Below are 16,852 nucleotides of genomic sequence, written 5' to 3'. Positions count from 1 at the left end.
CTCCTTTTTTATGTGTCTTGAGTTCTCACCCCTATCGAATGACTATGACCAAGCACAGTTTTAATCAGAATATTTTCAAAAAAACAAACGTAAAGGCTTATGATGTCAGCAATCCATTTCAACCTTGTTTGCTAGCCATTCAAGAGCCCCTGCAAGACCATCTCAAACCCCATTACTGCCTTATTGGACTGATGACGTGATTTATATTCCATGTGGGGTAAATAAATGATACTTCGCTAATTACCTGAGGCTACTTCCTCTTTGTCCTTTTCTTCCAACCATTCTGTACACCTGGGTTACCTTTTCTCTTCTCATCTATTTCTGTCACAATTTTACCGCCCTTTCAACTACAGCACAAGCGCCAACTTCTTCTGTGGGACCTTTCCGAATCCCTGCCCTCCTGAACCATTATTGATGATATTTCTACTTACATTGTTTGTAAGACACTCAGTACAGTCTTATTTGTGTTGGAATTATCTGGGTGTTTCTATAGATCAGTTTCTGTATATGAACGAGGCCAAAGCATGAAGCCTTACGTACAGGAAAGCTAAAAAGCGTTTGAAGGGCGGACTGATTAAACGAATGAGAAAATTGCTCCTCCCATGTTCCCTGGCATAGTTCCCCCTACACAGATTCACTGAGGCTTCTGCTGGGACACGATCACCTAAGGGAAATCCGGGGGTCATTCTGTATGGATGTAGCATCGCACACTTCGATGTACGATTATTGAAGAGTAAGTTTCAATAATATTACGATGAGCCATAATTTTTCTTCTGAGCACTGACTTACAAAATGGAAAACTTTTATTTTTTGAATGTATATCAAGATAGACAAAAAGCCTTTTAACTGTTTGTTTGTTTTTTAAAAAAACAGAACAAAACAAAACAAAAACAAAAAACAAAACCCTTTCAAAAACTGTGTCAAGAGTTCACATGATGGCCCGGAGGAAAGACATCATAAGGACTCGTGGTTACCCAAGTTGACACCTGACGTTTCAGGGCCACTGTTTAAAAGCATATTGGCCTTGTTCTTACCGCTTGAGAGCAAGAAGCACTCATCAAAAACATACTGAAAAGATACTAAATGTTCAGTCACTGGAAATCATCTTTTCCGTGAAGAAATAAAATAAAAGCTTAAGGGTAAATGTATTCCTCATCTCGGGAACTAGAAATCCAGCTTCAAATACACACAGTGGTTTCAAGCTCTACTGAGCCAGTCATCCCATTAATTATGGACGACATTAGGTTTTAAACAAATACAAACGGTTTTGCCCTCACCTTAGAACCTCCTAAAGCAAATGTTTTATTCCCAATGAGAATCACTTTGCAGAGGTCAGGTCCTTGAATCATTAGAAAAGCTGCATGGATAAGATGCCATCCAAAAATATAATGAATGCTGTCTTGTTGATACCCGGCTTTTACTGTGCTGTGTTGTGTTATTTAGGGGAGGGGCAGAGGAAGGACACAGTCCTCTGTCCAGTTACTGAAGATGAGTCAATAGGCAGGATGAAGCATTATGATGGGGAAATGTCATCTCCAGGCCAAAGATTGCACAATTCTGACATTTTCCCCTAATCTGGGCTCATGGCAGACATCACTGAGGGGTGAAAGCTTCTCCACTCAGCTCGAACACAATTTAAGAATTTGTTAATGCCAATGCTAGGGTTTGTCATAGTTACAGTGACTAGGTTGAAAAACAAACAAACAAAAAAAGAGTTTGTTAAGACATAGAACTCCAGTTAGCCACAAGCCACTGATGGAAGAAGCTGACCTGCATCTCAGTTATAGCTAATCAAAGTCAATAAGTCTTTCTTCTGGGTAACCGTGGACTTGAATGAGTTGGTCTGGTCTGGTCTATTCTATTCTCCCTTGAAGAGTCAAGTGTTTTGAAGCCTTTTTTAGACCTTCCTTGCTGGACTGATGTGTGGTGTGTAGACAGTGAGACTCAGGTCTACACTTTTCTACAACCAAGTGTCTTTGTCTACAGGCTAACTGTTCAGTGTGCTTCTGTAATATCAAAATGAAGGTGGTGCCCCATGGGAAGGAAGGCACTTTCTCTGTAAGAATGTGTTTTATCAGCCATGGTTCACATGACAAGCCACAAGATCAGAAGCTTTGTCTGTGGATGCAGGTGGGTTCAGCTGAAGTGGCTTCTGGTTTCACACCTTGTCACCCACTTTGGGTCTTCTCCACCTGGCTCACAAATCTCTCTCAATCATCTCTAGACTGAGAACCTGGTTTAATGAAAAGGGATACCGGATCTGGAATCCAAATTCCTAGATCCAAATCCAGTGTTTATTTGTCTTTTAAGCAAATGTCTATAGTTTGGGATTGACATATACACACTACTGTATTTAAAATAGATAACCAGAAGGGACCTACTTTACAGCACAGGGAACTCTGCTCAATATTCTGTAATAAGCTGAATGGGAAAAGAATTTGAAAAAGGATCGATATATATATGTATCGCTGAATCACTTCACTGTACACCTGAAACTAACACAACATTGTAAATCAACTACAGTCCAATTTAAAATAAAAACTATGAAACAACACAGAAGTCTATTGAGAGCTTATGCTGTTTTGGACGTTGAACTTTAGCTTTTTACATTCGTTATGTCAACTAACTTCACATCATCCCTAAAACAGATTCGCAAATTATCCATATTTATTACAGTGGAATGAAGGAGAAGAGCCTAAGTAGAATGCCACACAGAGGTAATACAGAAGCTATGATTTCAGCCTGGTTCTACCCAAATCTGGAGACGGCACTTTCAATCAAGATACTAGATTGCCCCTTTCCAGCCGTGTGCCCTCAGACAAATTACGCAACATCTCAGACCCACAGTCTTCCCATCTGAGTTTGTTTTCTCATGTGAAAAAGTGAGGGTGAGAATAGCAACCTCAGGGCGTTATTGTGTTTGTCAAAAGAGATACGAAATTTCTTTGTGAACATCAGTGACCTGTGAGAAGTTTATTTGCTACGTTTTATAAAGTGTATTTGCCTATGAGAAGTTTATTTGCTATGTTTTATAAAGGAGAGCACAGTTCAGAAGTAGGGAACTGGTGGGAAATAACAAAGCCACATAGGTGGGAGGGAGGAGGCCTATTTTTCTGTACGATTTTTAGCGGCCAAGTCAATTGTGAATATGTGGCTTGTAGTAGGATAAGAATAAACAGCACCAAGTAAAGATCCAGGCTGGTAGAACACATCTTCTTCTCTTATTTATACACAAGTGGAATTTCTCTTATGGGTCCTCAAAAATGGTAGGTGTGAAATTATGGGGATTTACACCTTAAAGAGCTTTAATAATACATTTTAGGAAGGTGGGTCTTAAAATGTCCATCCATGCAGTTCTGTGAAAAGCCAAAGCAATGTGGTCCAGGGGGAGAGCCCTCTGATGGTGTGGCTTGATTCGAGTAGGAAACTAAAGCTATAGATTTCCCAGCATCTCAGGGGAGTAGGTCAAGGGTCATTGCCCATTCTTCTTCACCTGGTGGATGAGAACTTGGTGGACAGAGGTGAACCCTGACAGCTGAGCTCAGAGCCAGAGCACGAAGAGTTTGGAGATGCTGACAGAGCTCCCAGCCTGACCCACAGCTGCAAAGATGATCTACTGAAATAGCGGGATTGCATTCCCCAGGGGCCAACTTGAGATGGGCATGGAGATTGATCACCAGCTGATTTCAGGCACAAAAGAAAGCTGAGGATAAACAAAGATGAGGCTCCCACAGCAGAGGCTGTCACTCTTTCCTAGGATCTTCCATAATCTGTGGGCTAGCTGGGCTTCCTGACTAACTATTCATTCAACACTTCCACCAGTATTTATTGAGTCCACTTTGTCCTGGCAACCATGCTAAGTGCTTGGTTATGGAATCATCCCTAACTTTAAGGAGTTTTTCCTGTTGCAAAGAAGCTTGACAGACCGTGTAATCATACAAGACCAGGAAAGACAGTACGGCAGGGAGCAGAGGGCTAAAGATGCTCTCACAGGGCAAAATCATTTTAAAACGAGACTCAAGGATGAGTAAGCGTTCTCCAAGCGAAGGCAGTGCTGCATGGCCGACAGAAGGCTAGGGGGAGGGTGCTACCTCTGTGGAGGGGAAAGAATCCTACTTCACCCTGCGCCGGGAAGATGCAGGGGTGGGGAAAGTGATGAACAGCACAGAGAAGTTCAGGAAGGGAAAAGAAGAGTATAAGAAAAGAAACAGTAAATAAGGTAATTGATATGCTGGTATTACTCCTTTTATAAAAAATAATGGAAGTGATTTGAAATACCTTATTACGAGATAAAAACTCAGGTTACGTACACAAAAAAGTAAGCTCCGATCATGGGCCACTAAGTCTAAAAATAGGTAAATGCAAAACACATACATGGGCGAATGCAAAGAGGAAGGCGGAATGGCAGGAAGGGAGGAAGAAAGAAAAGAAGCGGCATAAATATTATTCAGTTAAGGCGTTTCAACATACACGTGAAAAGAAAAAAAAATCATAGATTTGAAAAATGCAAATACAGCATGGAGCTAAAATGTCATAGACTTTCCAAATACCAGGCATGTTGGCTTCTTTCCTCTCGCCTGCCAGGTGAAGCAACTAACTTCAGCTCTGCTTGAAAATCAGCTGCGATGCTTTGGATTTTGGTCGTGTTGCCGCTCAGCTGGGCTCTGTCTGTGGTCTACAGCGTGGAGTGTTTCTGTCCAATGCCTATCAGTCCACAGACTGAGAAGATAATTTAAGACAGAGATGAGTGAAGAAGCTTTTAAAGAATACCATGGAGTCAAAAGTCTTCTTCTATGCTCCTTGCAGCCACAGGGTTTAGAAATGTTTTGGGGACTCAAGTGGGGAGCCAGGCAAGCTGGTTTGAGGGGCACCATGCCTCCTCCGGAGGGACACTTTGATTACTGTAGGTATATTCAACTAACCGGTAGCCTTGAAACCATGTGGAGGCAGGGTGGAGTTTGTGTGTGAAAGACGGATGCTTGAATCAAGCTGCTATGATTCATGCTGGGAGCATGACGGTGACTCAGGGTAAAAGAGCAGGCACGAAGTGGGCAGGATCGATTTGTCACCCACTTTCCAGCTCACTGTCTTCTATTCCAACACTCTTGTACACACAACCCCGAAAGCATGACTCCTAACTTGTTGACAGGGAGCAGAGCTCAGGACGGTCAAGGCTTCATGCTGGATTTCTCTAGGTGAAGAGATTGTCTTCCCAGCAGATAGTAAGTAACCAGGCTGAGCAATTGATCAAGGCAATTGATCAACTTCATTCCAGTGGGACATAAACCTGGTCTGCACTCCTCTGGGGGGGAGGAAAGGCAACCAGAAGATCCCAACACTTGGCTTCACAGCCAGAATCTGGCACCTTGTAGATGGCCTGGCTTTCATCACCTGCTATCCTGCAGTTACAGATGTAGGGCAAGGTGTCCACGCTGGTCCTTTTGTAAGTAAAGCAGAGAATCACGGTGATGCTATCAAGTGTTAGCTTTGTATCCTTTAAGGGTTCAGGTGGGTGTGCATTTACAGAGGGCACTGGAAGGACACAGATAAAGGTCTCCGAGCCAAGAACAGAGATGTTCTTCCACCCAAGACAGGCAGCTTTGAAGGAGTCCTGAAACTTGTCTCTTTTCATGCCCCGTCGTAAAGCTCTTCCATGGCCTCCCAATGATCTTAAAAGTAATGAGGTGAATGAGAAAGGTTTCACAGCATCAGCTCGAGGACCAGTTTGAAACCAAGGGGCCCCTGGGCCTGTGTGCTCTGCTGAGGGCCCACGTGACCCTGAGGAACAGCCCAGCGTGAGGACTGCTGGTCTACAAGACACCATCAGGGTGGGCACAGCTCACCCCCTTGGTCTCTTCTAACCCCATGGTCCTCTTAGTTGCCCGAGCAGTCCTACTCACTGGTTTTCCATGGTCCTTGCTGCCTCAGGGACTTGGAAAACTCTATTCCCTCCCACCTGGCTGACTTCACCCTCTCCTACATCCCCAGCGGCTGTGAGCTCTAGTCACCTTTCAAGACAGCTAAACCGTCTCCAGCTTGGGGAGGCTTTTCTAGACCTGTGTCCCCCTGGATTGAATGGTAATAAGCACTCAACAAGTTGTAACCACACAGTTATATACAAACAAGTGTGATTATGTGTTTGCCTCTCCCGCTAGCCTGAAATCACCACGAGGGAGATACAGACTTTATTCCCAGCTGAATTCCCCAAAGAGCCTAAGCCTGTATGTAATGGGCATGTGTGTAGGTGTAACATCGATGAGTCAATGCAGTTCATGCACTGCTGTACTTCGAAGGCTTTCTAGCCTCCCTTTACGGGTTGAGTTTCGTTACCCAAACAGATATGCTGAAATTCTAACCCCCAGTACCTGTGAATGCGAGCTTATTTGGAAATAGGGTCTTTGCGGATGTAATCAGGTTCGGATGGGGTCAACAGGATGGGCCCTATTCCATTATGGCTGTGCCCTTCTAGGAGGAGAGAAGGCCATGTGAAGACAGACCCACAGGGAGAAGGCTCCCGTGATGACAGAGGGAGAGTTTGGAGGGATGCTTGGCTCAGAGCTGGGAGCCAAGGGACACTAAGGCTCAAAGGCCACCACCAGCAGCTGGAAGAGGCCAGGAAGGGTTCCTCCCGGAGTCCAGAGGGAGCGCGGCCCTGCAGACACCTTGATTTGGAACTTCTGGCCTCCAGAACTCTTAGACAATACACTTCCGTTGCTTTACGCCACCCAGTCGGTGACACTTTGTTGCAATTGCCCTAGGACACTAATCCACCTCCCAGTGTGTACAAGGAAAATCTGACCTGGGTCTGATAAAAAGTTCCTCCAAGTCAGAGAGAAACTGCATTGAACAGCGAATGCAAAAGTGACTCTTAATTTTCTTATAATGTTGGAAGAGGCTTTCAGAGACTTAATCTGTAAAGAATTCCAAGAAGTCGATAGTGCAATTATTTCAGTTTCCTTCAAAATGTTCCTGCTGGTGAGGAGGGAAGAAAAGACATGAGCACAGCTTTGAAATTTCCAGAAAATTTCCTTTTCTAAATGCCATTTGTTTCGGAAGTCGTGCAAAGACAGAGGGCGTTTAAGTGTTAACGTATGTTCTGAAAACGGTCACTTATTAACAAGAATGCCCTTGGAAAAAGTGATTTAACATCTCTGTGCTTCCATTTCCTCTCAGGTAAATGGAAATAATCAACCCTCTTTACAGTTTATTAGCATCAAATGACATAATACGTGAAGAGTTCTCAGAATAACGCACAACACAGAGCAGGTACACGCTATTGTTTTCTCTTTACTTGTATCACTAAGCATGTTACTCCAGAATCTGGTTCAAAATTTATTTATTTTTCCTCCCGTTTTGTTTTTGGACCTTTTACCCCGTGATTTGATTTTCTCACTTAAAGCTAACATCCTAGCTGGATTCCTGAAGGGACTATTAACGTTTGTTATCCGATCGGTACCCCTTTTGCATTCTGTTTAATCCATCTCTCTCAGCCGCCATATGCTTCCCCCAAAGAAAGGCAATTTTAATTAAAAAATAGAATGTTTTCCCTGGCTCCTTGCAGACCAGGTGAGGAGGGAGGACAGGCTGCAGTACTAAGGAGGCACCTGTGAGGGAGGGCGCCTGAGACAGTTTTGACAAGAAATAGAGACTCAGAGGGCTCTGACCCATCGTAGAGAAGGAGCCTGAAAGGTACCAGCGAGCGGCCGGTGGGCACGCATCCTGCTGCCTGGCTCTGCTTCCCGGGATGGTACACAAGCCCTAAGGCTGCGCTGATTCCTTCCCGAAGGTGTCCCCTGGGCCAGCATGGACCACCTCTCGCATCCTTTTCAGCTCCAGCCCTCTCAGGGGTCCAGCCCAGCCCAGACTAGGGATCTCTGAGACGTGCCTCTGGCTGAGGGGTACCAGGCCTCTGGGGGACAAGGCTGGGTGCCCCTGTCTGCCAGACAAGTTTCCCACAAGCCGAGACTCAGGCTGAAACCCAAGCAAAGAGGAGAAAGCAAAGGACTTTTGAGCTCCACTGGGGCGTGAAGCACTTGGCAATAGGAAACAATGCTTTTTTTTTCAGCACGGCTTGTTCAGTTTCTTCTGGAGGATAGTAAGCCCCTGAATATTCATCGGTGACCTTCTCCAGTGCTGTGCTGGGTGCTTATTCATGCTCTGGTGTGGGTGCTGGTGACTCACGGTGCCTGTTCCCGGCTACTGAGGCTCTTCCCTGAACACCCACCCCTCACTTGTGCGTCCGACGGTTCTCCATGGAAGCCTTTGTTTGTTGTTGTTGTTGTATCATTTCTTTAGGACTTTGAAAGGACACGTGCCCCACTCCTACCCCCGCACCGGCACCTCGGATTCTGCAGCCCTTGGCCAAGGAGAAGCCGCCACTCTTTCCGAGGGGACCTAGTTGTGACAGCTTCCGGCCTCTGCACTCACTGGTGGCCGGCAGTATCATGCCCTCCCCTCCTCCCAAAACGGTCCAAATCCCAATTCCCCAGACCCTGTGACTACATCACCTTACACGGCCAAAGGGTGTCTGCCGATGTGCATAGTTCACGATCTTAAGATGGGGAGATGACGCTGGGTTATCTGCTTGGGCTCAAGGTGACCACAAGGGTCCTTACAGGGAAAGAGAGAGACAGGAGATTCAGCGTCTCAATGATGCAATGTGAAAAGCTGACCATCGCAGGCCTTGAAGGCGCCAGGAGCAAGGAACACAGCAGCCTCTAGACACTGGAAAAGGCAGGGAAATGGCCTCTCCCCTGGAGCCTCCAGAAGGGACCAGCCCTGCAGACAGTGAGACACATTTCTGACTTCTAACCTTTAAGAGGGTGAGCTTTGCTCAATGTCAAGAAGGCAACATGTACTTGGTACAGAAGAGGGAAGAAAGGAGCTGAGATTTGCTCAGGGAGAAAATTACAACATTTAAGGGGGAAAAGGTTTTCCATGGTTCCATCTCTGCACGATTTCATCCCTCATCATCTTCTAGCGCCTTCATTCTAGAATTCCTCATGTCATCTTTCCGCTTCTTATTCCTAGCAATCATTTAGCAGGAAATAAAGCATCTGTAGACCCCTTAGAAGAAAAAGATAATCAAGCAAAATTTAGCAACATGGAGAAATCTGGAAATACAGCATTGAGTGGAAAAACAAAACAGGGTTTGTAGCACATTATTTGTGTAGTTTAAGATCACATTTATACTGTATGTCTTTCGAGGATACATTTGTATCCAAGGACATTGAATAGAAACATTTAAGTTGGTGCCTGGTATGGAAAGGACTGTGCCCGTGCTGAGTAGTGAAGGGGAAAATGGTGAAACAGAATAAAACAGGAGCCTTCGTGGGTAGACCCGTAATTACAGTGTGCTGTGACCCCCTCCACTCTCTTCACTGGTGGGAAAAAGAGAGAGACAACTAAAACAAAAAGGAAATTTCACAATTCTCTTAACCCAATGTCTGTTTTATTTTTTTAATGTATTATTATTTATTATTATTTTAATTTATTTTTTGGCCACGCCATGCAGCACGTGGGATCTTGGTTCCCCAACCAGAGATGGAAACCACGCCCCCTGCAATGGAAGCACAGAGTCTTAACCAGTGGGCTGCCAGGGAAGTCCCCTAGTCTCTGATTTAAACACATAACATCCTATCATGTCCAGAATCAACTAGGTTTCAGCCATTCTATAGGAACTAGGGGCTAAAGGGAATCTGCCCAAACCCCTCCTTTCCAGAAGAGCAGAGGTTTGCAAGGAGATCAGCTGAGAGAAGGGGGAGTGGATCAGGTTTTCTAAAATGTCCTCATGCTGAATAAATCACACACACACACACACACACACACACACACACATCCCACCCCAGAACTCTCTAAGGGTTAGAAAAAATATGAATAAAATGAAACCAGAACTGGCTGAAGACAAGTGTGAAAGCTAATACGCCGAAGTTTGGGGACAAATGACAACCCTGGCAATCTCGCTTTGGGGATGGATGTGGCCATTTCTGGATGGGACCTTGGGTATGCTTGCAAAGTCCTGTAGTTGAAGTCAAGCCTTCTACACAAAACTAGGACAATTGAAGGAACTATAGCTTCAGAGGAATGGTGGGTGAAAAATCCCTGACTGCCTGCAATGGAACTAAGAATATCTCTAACTCTGTCCATTTCCGAAGGGAAAAGTCATCTCCTCTGAGAACATGGGATCCTGAGCTTGGCCTCACGTGGATCTGGAGTTCAGCTCTACTGGGCATCACTTGTGCTCAAGGAAGCCCCAGGCTAAGGCACCACAGGGACATTTCCAGTGGCATGCAGTATATTTTAAGGCAAATCCTCTCTGGAGAAAATAATCCTCAATCCTGGATCCCAGGGCTTTCCATATACTACATTTGGCCAAAATATGAACTCACAACAAAATCAAATCACCATACCTTAAGGACACACGAGGAAAGATGAGCAGAAGCCGTAAGTGACTCATCTCAATTCATGAAGACTTCACATACTATAAGGATAAGACACACATATAAAATGACCAAGAAACAAGAATCCGAGGGAGGGAAAAAAGAAGAGCTGATAACTGAGAAATTTTCAGAACTGATTAAACGCAACGAAACCAAAGGTACACCCCAGAAAAAAAAAGTTAAATAGCATCTTTAAAGGAATGAGAAAAACCTCAGTCTAGGTTCCTGTATGTGATGAAATGATGTCTCAAGGTCAAGGGTGAAATAATAATACTTTTTAGAAAAACAAAAGCTGAAGAACTTATAACCCCAGATCCTTCCTAAAGGGACTATGGTAGGATCGACTTCAGAGAGAATGAGAGGTACCTCAGAGGACAGTGAGGAGGGAGGGCGCTGGGGGCACGTGGGAAAGTCCAGCCATCATTGGCTTGTGGGATGATAACTGAAACGTCTAACTTATTGGGGTAAAATCAGTACTTTGAGATCAGTTGGCCAGCAATAGCAGGTAAGCCAGATGGGGATAGTAAGAGTTGCCTAAGTTCTCTGCCTTGTTCATGAGAAGAGTAGATATACTGAATTAACTTTAGACTTATATTTTAAGTGAATATGTGTACATACATATACATATAGATATAAATCTATAAAATAAACGAAAAAAGAAATAAGACAGAAAGCAGAGTGACAAAGAGAAAGTACAAAATGAGATGGTGGAAATAAATCCAAATATATTAGTAATCGGAACAAATAAATTTGCTAGGTAAAGGAGATTTCCGGAGGGAATTTTAAAAATCAAATTATGTGTTCTTTGCAAGAGATATGCCTAAAGCATAAGAGTATAGAAACGCTCAGGTAATTAATTGAAAAATCTGTGCAGGGCAAGTAACGACCAAAAGAAATCTAACACAGTGATGTTACTACCAGAAAAAAGGCTAAAAGGCAAAAACTGTTATTACAGATGAAGGAGGTCATTATATCTTGATTTAAGTTTAAATTGCCTAGGAGGGCATAAAAATTCTAAATATTTATGGGTGTGATAAAATAGCCACAAAATATAAAAACAAAAAAATGGACAGAATTACATGGCAATACGGGCAAATTCATTAAGATATTTGAATATAGTCGCATAACTTGGTTAGCGATTGACAGGTCAGGCAGAAAATATTTAGTACAGATAGAAAGATTTAAACAATACAATTAACAAGCTGGATTTAAGTTAATGGGCATATAATAAAAACTCCACTCAACAGTGTAAGAGTACCATTATTTTCATTGCTACAAGGAACATTTACACAAATACCATGCACTGGGCCACAAAATAAGTCTAAATGAATCTCAAAGAATTAAAATAAAAAGCAGGCCACACTCTCTGATTATAATGCAGTCAAGTTATAAATTAAAGAGGGGCTGATAACTTTTGAAAACTGCATATATTGAGACATTTTAAAAACTTCTAAATTATGTCAAATATCAATTCAAGAAAAATCAACACAAATAAAAAGAACACAACTAAACAGTAATGAAAACACCACCTGTCAAAATATGTGGGACAGTTCAGATGAGGCTTACAAGGAGATCTAGAGAAATATACTAGGAAAGAAGTTAATGAGGTATTAATGTTAAACTTCTCATTTAAGAAGTTACGAAAACCAGGGTTTCCCTGGTGGTGCAGTGGTTGAGAGTCCGCCTGCCGATGCAGGGGACGCTGGTTCATGCCCCGGTCCGGGAAGATCCCCCATGCCGCGGAGCAGCTGGGCCCGTGAGCCTTGGCCGCTGAGCCTGCGCGTCCGGAGCCTGTGCTCCGCAGCGGGAGAGGCCACAGCAGTGAGAGGCCCGCGTACCGCAAAAAAACACACAAAACAATGCAAGCCTGGAATGTAGAAAGAAGTAATAATGGTAAAGGTAAGAATAGAGAGGAATAAAATAGCAAAAGCAGCACTGGGAGGGTTGGCCACGTCAAAACTGGTTCTTGGGAAAGACAGCAAAATAATCCTCTGGTGACACTGACCAAGAAAAGCTGGAGGTGGGGTGCAAAAATATTCAATAATAGGGCTGCAAAGGGAACGTAGGGGAAGATTTTTAAAGTTTTTAAAAATTATAAAAATTTAAACACAATGGACAGATTCCTAGAAATATACCAAAATTGGCTTTTAAAATTCTGAGATGATCTGTATTTGAATTAAAAAGCTTGAACAGTCTTATAAGCATTAAACAAATTGAATGAATATTTAAAAATCTTCCCACAAACAAAATACCAGGCTTCTGCAATTTTACAGGCAAATTCTTCCAAGTTTTCCAGGAAGCCTCAGTCTCAAACATTTACAAACTCTTCTTGAAAGTAAAAAATGAAGACTCCCCCAATCGTTCTTGATATCAAAATGAAACAAGGGGAGAATGAAAAAATTAAAGATAAATCTCATTCAGGAACAGTTGTGAAATTCCCCAACATTACAGTAATGATACTGGGGAATCCAATTCACATCCTGAATCGTTTTTTGGTAGAATTAGCTTTCATAGCTGTGCCTTCCAGCTTCCTGGCCGTTGCCTTTCTCATCACCTTTTTTTGCAGTATCTCCACAGGCAAGTGTGGGGGGACATGCAGAAGGCAGGTGGGCAGGGAAGGATCAACAGTGATCCTGGGGATGATGGGATTTCCTCCCTGCCTTGGGTTCCTGACTCTGTCCTCCATCCCGTGCATCTCTGCTGAGAACCAGTTGGCATAGGGTTGGTCCTAATCAGGGGCAAACAGCCTTGGTCCTTGTCCTCCTGGAGCTTCTAGCCTCCTCAGAAAGACAGGCATCAATCCAAAACCCACACGAATAAGTACAGATGTGCAAACCGTGACAAGAAGGACGATCTTGCAGGTCCTTGGGGTTCTAGAAAAGTATATAATGGGGATCCTGGCTTTGCTTGGTGGTTAGGGAAGCCCACACTGAAGAAATAAGGTTCGACCTGAGGTTTAAAGACGTATGAAAAGCGAACCAGTCGAGGAACGGAAGAGAAGACGGATCAGGCAGACGGAAGGATGTCCACGTGTCCCTCCCTACTCAGGAGGGGGCAGGGTGTCCTGTGGAACTGGGGTCTGGTGCAGGTAGGGGGCAGGGGGGGAAGGGCAACCTTTGGTCTACAGGCCCAGCATCCCACAGGGGATGACTATGCTTGGACTTAGACATTCAAAGGCTTCAAAGGGGGAAGGACACAACCCAATTAGTCTTTTGTTAAAACGCTTTCTGACTGTGGTGTGAAGAATAGAGCAGATCAAGGAATGTGGAGAACAAATTAAGACCATCACATGCATCCAGAGGAGAGTGACTGTAGCTTGGATGAGGATGGAGGTGGGGCAGGAAATGTAGGGAGGGATGCTGATGAGATTCAGGAGGAAAAAGGACAGAGCTTAGTGATTAGATACGGGATGTAAGGAAAACAAAGGAATCAAGGATGGACAAATGGAAAGAGGGAGGGGCCATTCACTAATAGGAACCAGTAGAGGAGGACCAAGTTAGGGGAGAGGCGAAGGGAAGGTAAAACTTTATTCAGTTTGGTGTGCTTCTGAGACAGCCAGGCGGAGATAGTAGCGGGAAACACAAGTCTGGGGCTCAGAGGTGAGCTATGTCAGAAATATGAATTTAAAAGTCATCTGTGAATAGATGGAAGTTTGAAGCACATCAATTGTTGATGATAATCAGTAGGGAAAGATGACAGAGAGTAGAGAAAAGATTTAGGATTAAGGAACTTCAACACTTAGAAGTTGGAGCAACAAAGAAATAGAAGGAAGACCAAAGAATACGGAGTCATGGGGATCAAAGACGGGAGACCGCTTCAGGAGGGAAGTTGTGATAACGGGGTTAAATGCTGCTCTCGGATCAAGTATTTAAAGAACAGAGGAACCCGTGCTGGACCTTGTGATCTGTGTGCCGTTGATATTAATGGGCTATGTGGGTTATGAGAAACTGGAGCACGCCTTTGGCCAAAATCCTGCCTTTCTGATTCCAAATTAGTGTTGTTGATTCATGGCGCTCTTCCTTCCTGCGCTTGTGCATTTACCTTTCCATGGAAGGGAATGATTTCTCCAGACAAAGGGGGAGCCATTCATTTTTTTTCTTCTTTCACACATAGCTCTTTTTGGTATCCAACTGAGAAGAGAATGTTTGCTTATTAAAGTAGAGTAATTTTTACTAAGAATTGAAAAAAGAAGAGAGATCTTGCTGTGGTTCAGCCGACCAGTTAACAAGTGTGTCCCCCTCTCTCGGAACCAGAAAGCCATTGCCTCACCCAGTCGTGTCCTTTGGAAAGCACTGGGTCCTTGTCCCTTTTTTCAGCAGAGTTCCTCGCCCGAGCCTATCATTCTATCTCCTAGGTATCCCTACAAGGACTGCCTTTTGGGAGTAATCACGAGCACTTCGAGAAATGAAGGGGAGCCAGAACTGAGTCTGTGTTGTTCTAAAGGGACAAAGAAAGAAGAGATAAAAACTAAGATACAGACTATTTTGGAATTTAGATTTTTTTTCCTTTCCTCAAATCTTTGAAGTTTCAGGCCAAACCATAGCAGAGAAAAATGAAAAGGAAAAAAATGGCCATATATGTTCCAAATTCTATAGTTAAATCATTCATGATTTGCTTATTTTTGCTGGTTCTATTAATCTTCAGAAGAGTAGCTACATGCAAATGCAAGCATTTTAAGGCATTAAAATTATGCGGAAAAATCTAGGCTCCAAGAATGTGTATGTAAAATGCAACATATAAATGATAATTTAAGGGCCTTTCCAAGAACATTGGCTTAATAAACAGGAAGAGAATGGGAATTTTTGCAATGCTAATTATGACACTACTTTCTCTTTCCAAATCTTACAAGATGTCAGGAGATATGTTACAGGTATTTATTTGGAAGAGAAATTAACATCGATTTCATGAGAAGAATGGAAGGTTAAAGAAAGCCAAAGTTCACAGTTCAGAAAGGGTGTTTCAGAATATTGTAAACATCAACGGGCGTTTGTGTAGTGACGGAAAGAAAACATATTTACTCAAAGGTAACAAAAATCGTCAGAGCCCCAGTCCAGGAAATGGGTTGGAATAAATCCATGCATCGTTTCAAAAATAGAATATGGAGAGGCTTGGTTTTGATCAAGATTGCTTAAGCTACTCTTTCATTAAGGAAGAAGGTATTATAATAGAAGTACAGGCTTACTCAGTGACCTCTGAAACAAGAGACTAATAAACTTCTCAAGTGATACCCTGGCACGAACTCGCCTCAGGTTAGTTTCGCAGAATGTAGAGGTCGGGCAGGAATTCAGGAATGTGAGTGAGGTCATATTTCTGCCACCTCTGGATGTGCTGTACCTCCTTCAGATCCTTCGGTAACTGTCCTGAGCCCTTTTCTTTCCCTGTGTAGAGGCAGATTTCAAGCAGTTCCACGGTGATCAGTTCAGAAACTCAGAAAACGATCACCAATGGATGGTTCAGCGTACTCAAAGATAAGAGTAACAAAACACTTCCTGTTGAAAATGCCGGACGTTGCCAAGGAAAGTCTCTCCTCCATCAGAATATTTATCTCAGATCTTTGCCTGTTTGTGGCTGCAATTCTTTCATGCTGGACTTATACTTTAACAGCGCTGAACACGTAGATGTGGCTGATAAATTCTATTTGGAACATGAGCCAAGAAATATCGAAACGTGGACGTAATGCTGCCGTTTAGCAAGCAGGGGCTGAAGTCCTGTGTAGGTGGATGGTGGAAAGCATCCGTTTCTCCACTCTGCACCTTGGGAACCAATGTACCCAGCAACTGAATTACTTATGAGAACCCACACTGAGAATCAGCCATTGCTCAGGAAACCGAGCCCCGGGATCCTGGCTGCAGCGGCACAGGGAACCCATTGCACGAAGCTTGTATGAAATTCAACTCCATGGAGCAAGGCATTGTAAACACAAACAAACCATTATTCTAACCTTGTCAGTTTCATTCTCCCTTCAAAGGGAGTAGACTATGCAGAGCTTTATTAAAAATGGGAACTGAAATTAGAAGAGATTATCTAGGCACACAATCCAATCGCCACAGCCAAGCTGAGAGCCACCATGGAGGGGGCACAGCTGGAAGTGTCCTTCCCTTCTGTGGTAAGTTTCTGAGATGTCTTCATAACTTCACAGGTGTTTTATTGGGGGAATGAGGAAGTGTGGGCTAAGCTTTAGCTCACAAACCAGGGATGAGGATAAAAGTGGTTCAAGCTCTTTAAGGTGCTACGTTTCTTATTGTTTGCAGCTCTGAGATATGGACAGCCTGTATAATGAACTGGTGTGCATCCCTTGGTGCCATTAAGGAGGCTGAAACTGACACCGAATTAACAAGTAGCCAAGGGCTTCCCTGGTGGTGCAGTGGTTGAGAGTCCGCCTGCCGATTCAGGGGACGCAGGTTCGTGCCCCG

This window comes from Phocoena phocoena, chromosome 18 (genome assembly GCF_963924675.1).
Source record: "Phocoena phocoena chromosome 18, mPhoPho1.1, whole genome shotgun sequence".
Lineage (NCBI taxonomy): Eukaryota > Metazoa > Chordata > Mammalia > Artiodactyla > Phocoenidae > Phocoena > Phocoena phocoena.
The sequence above is the reverse complement of the archived record's forward strand: the minus strand, read 5'-3'. Positions refer to the sequence as shown.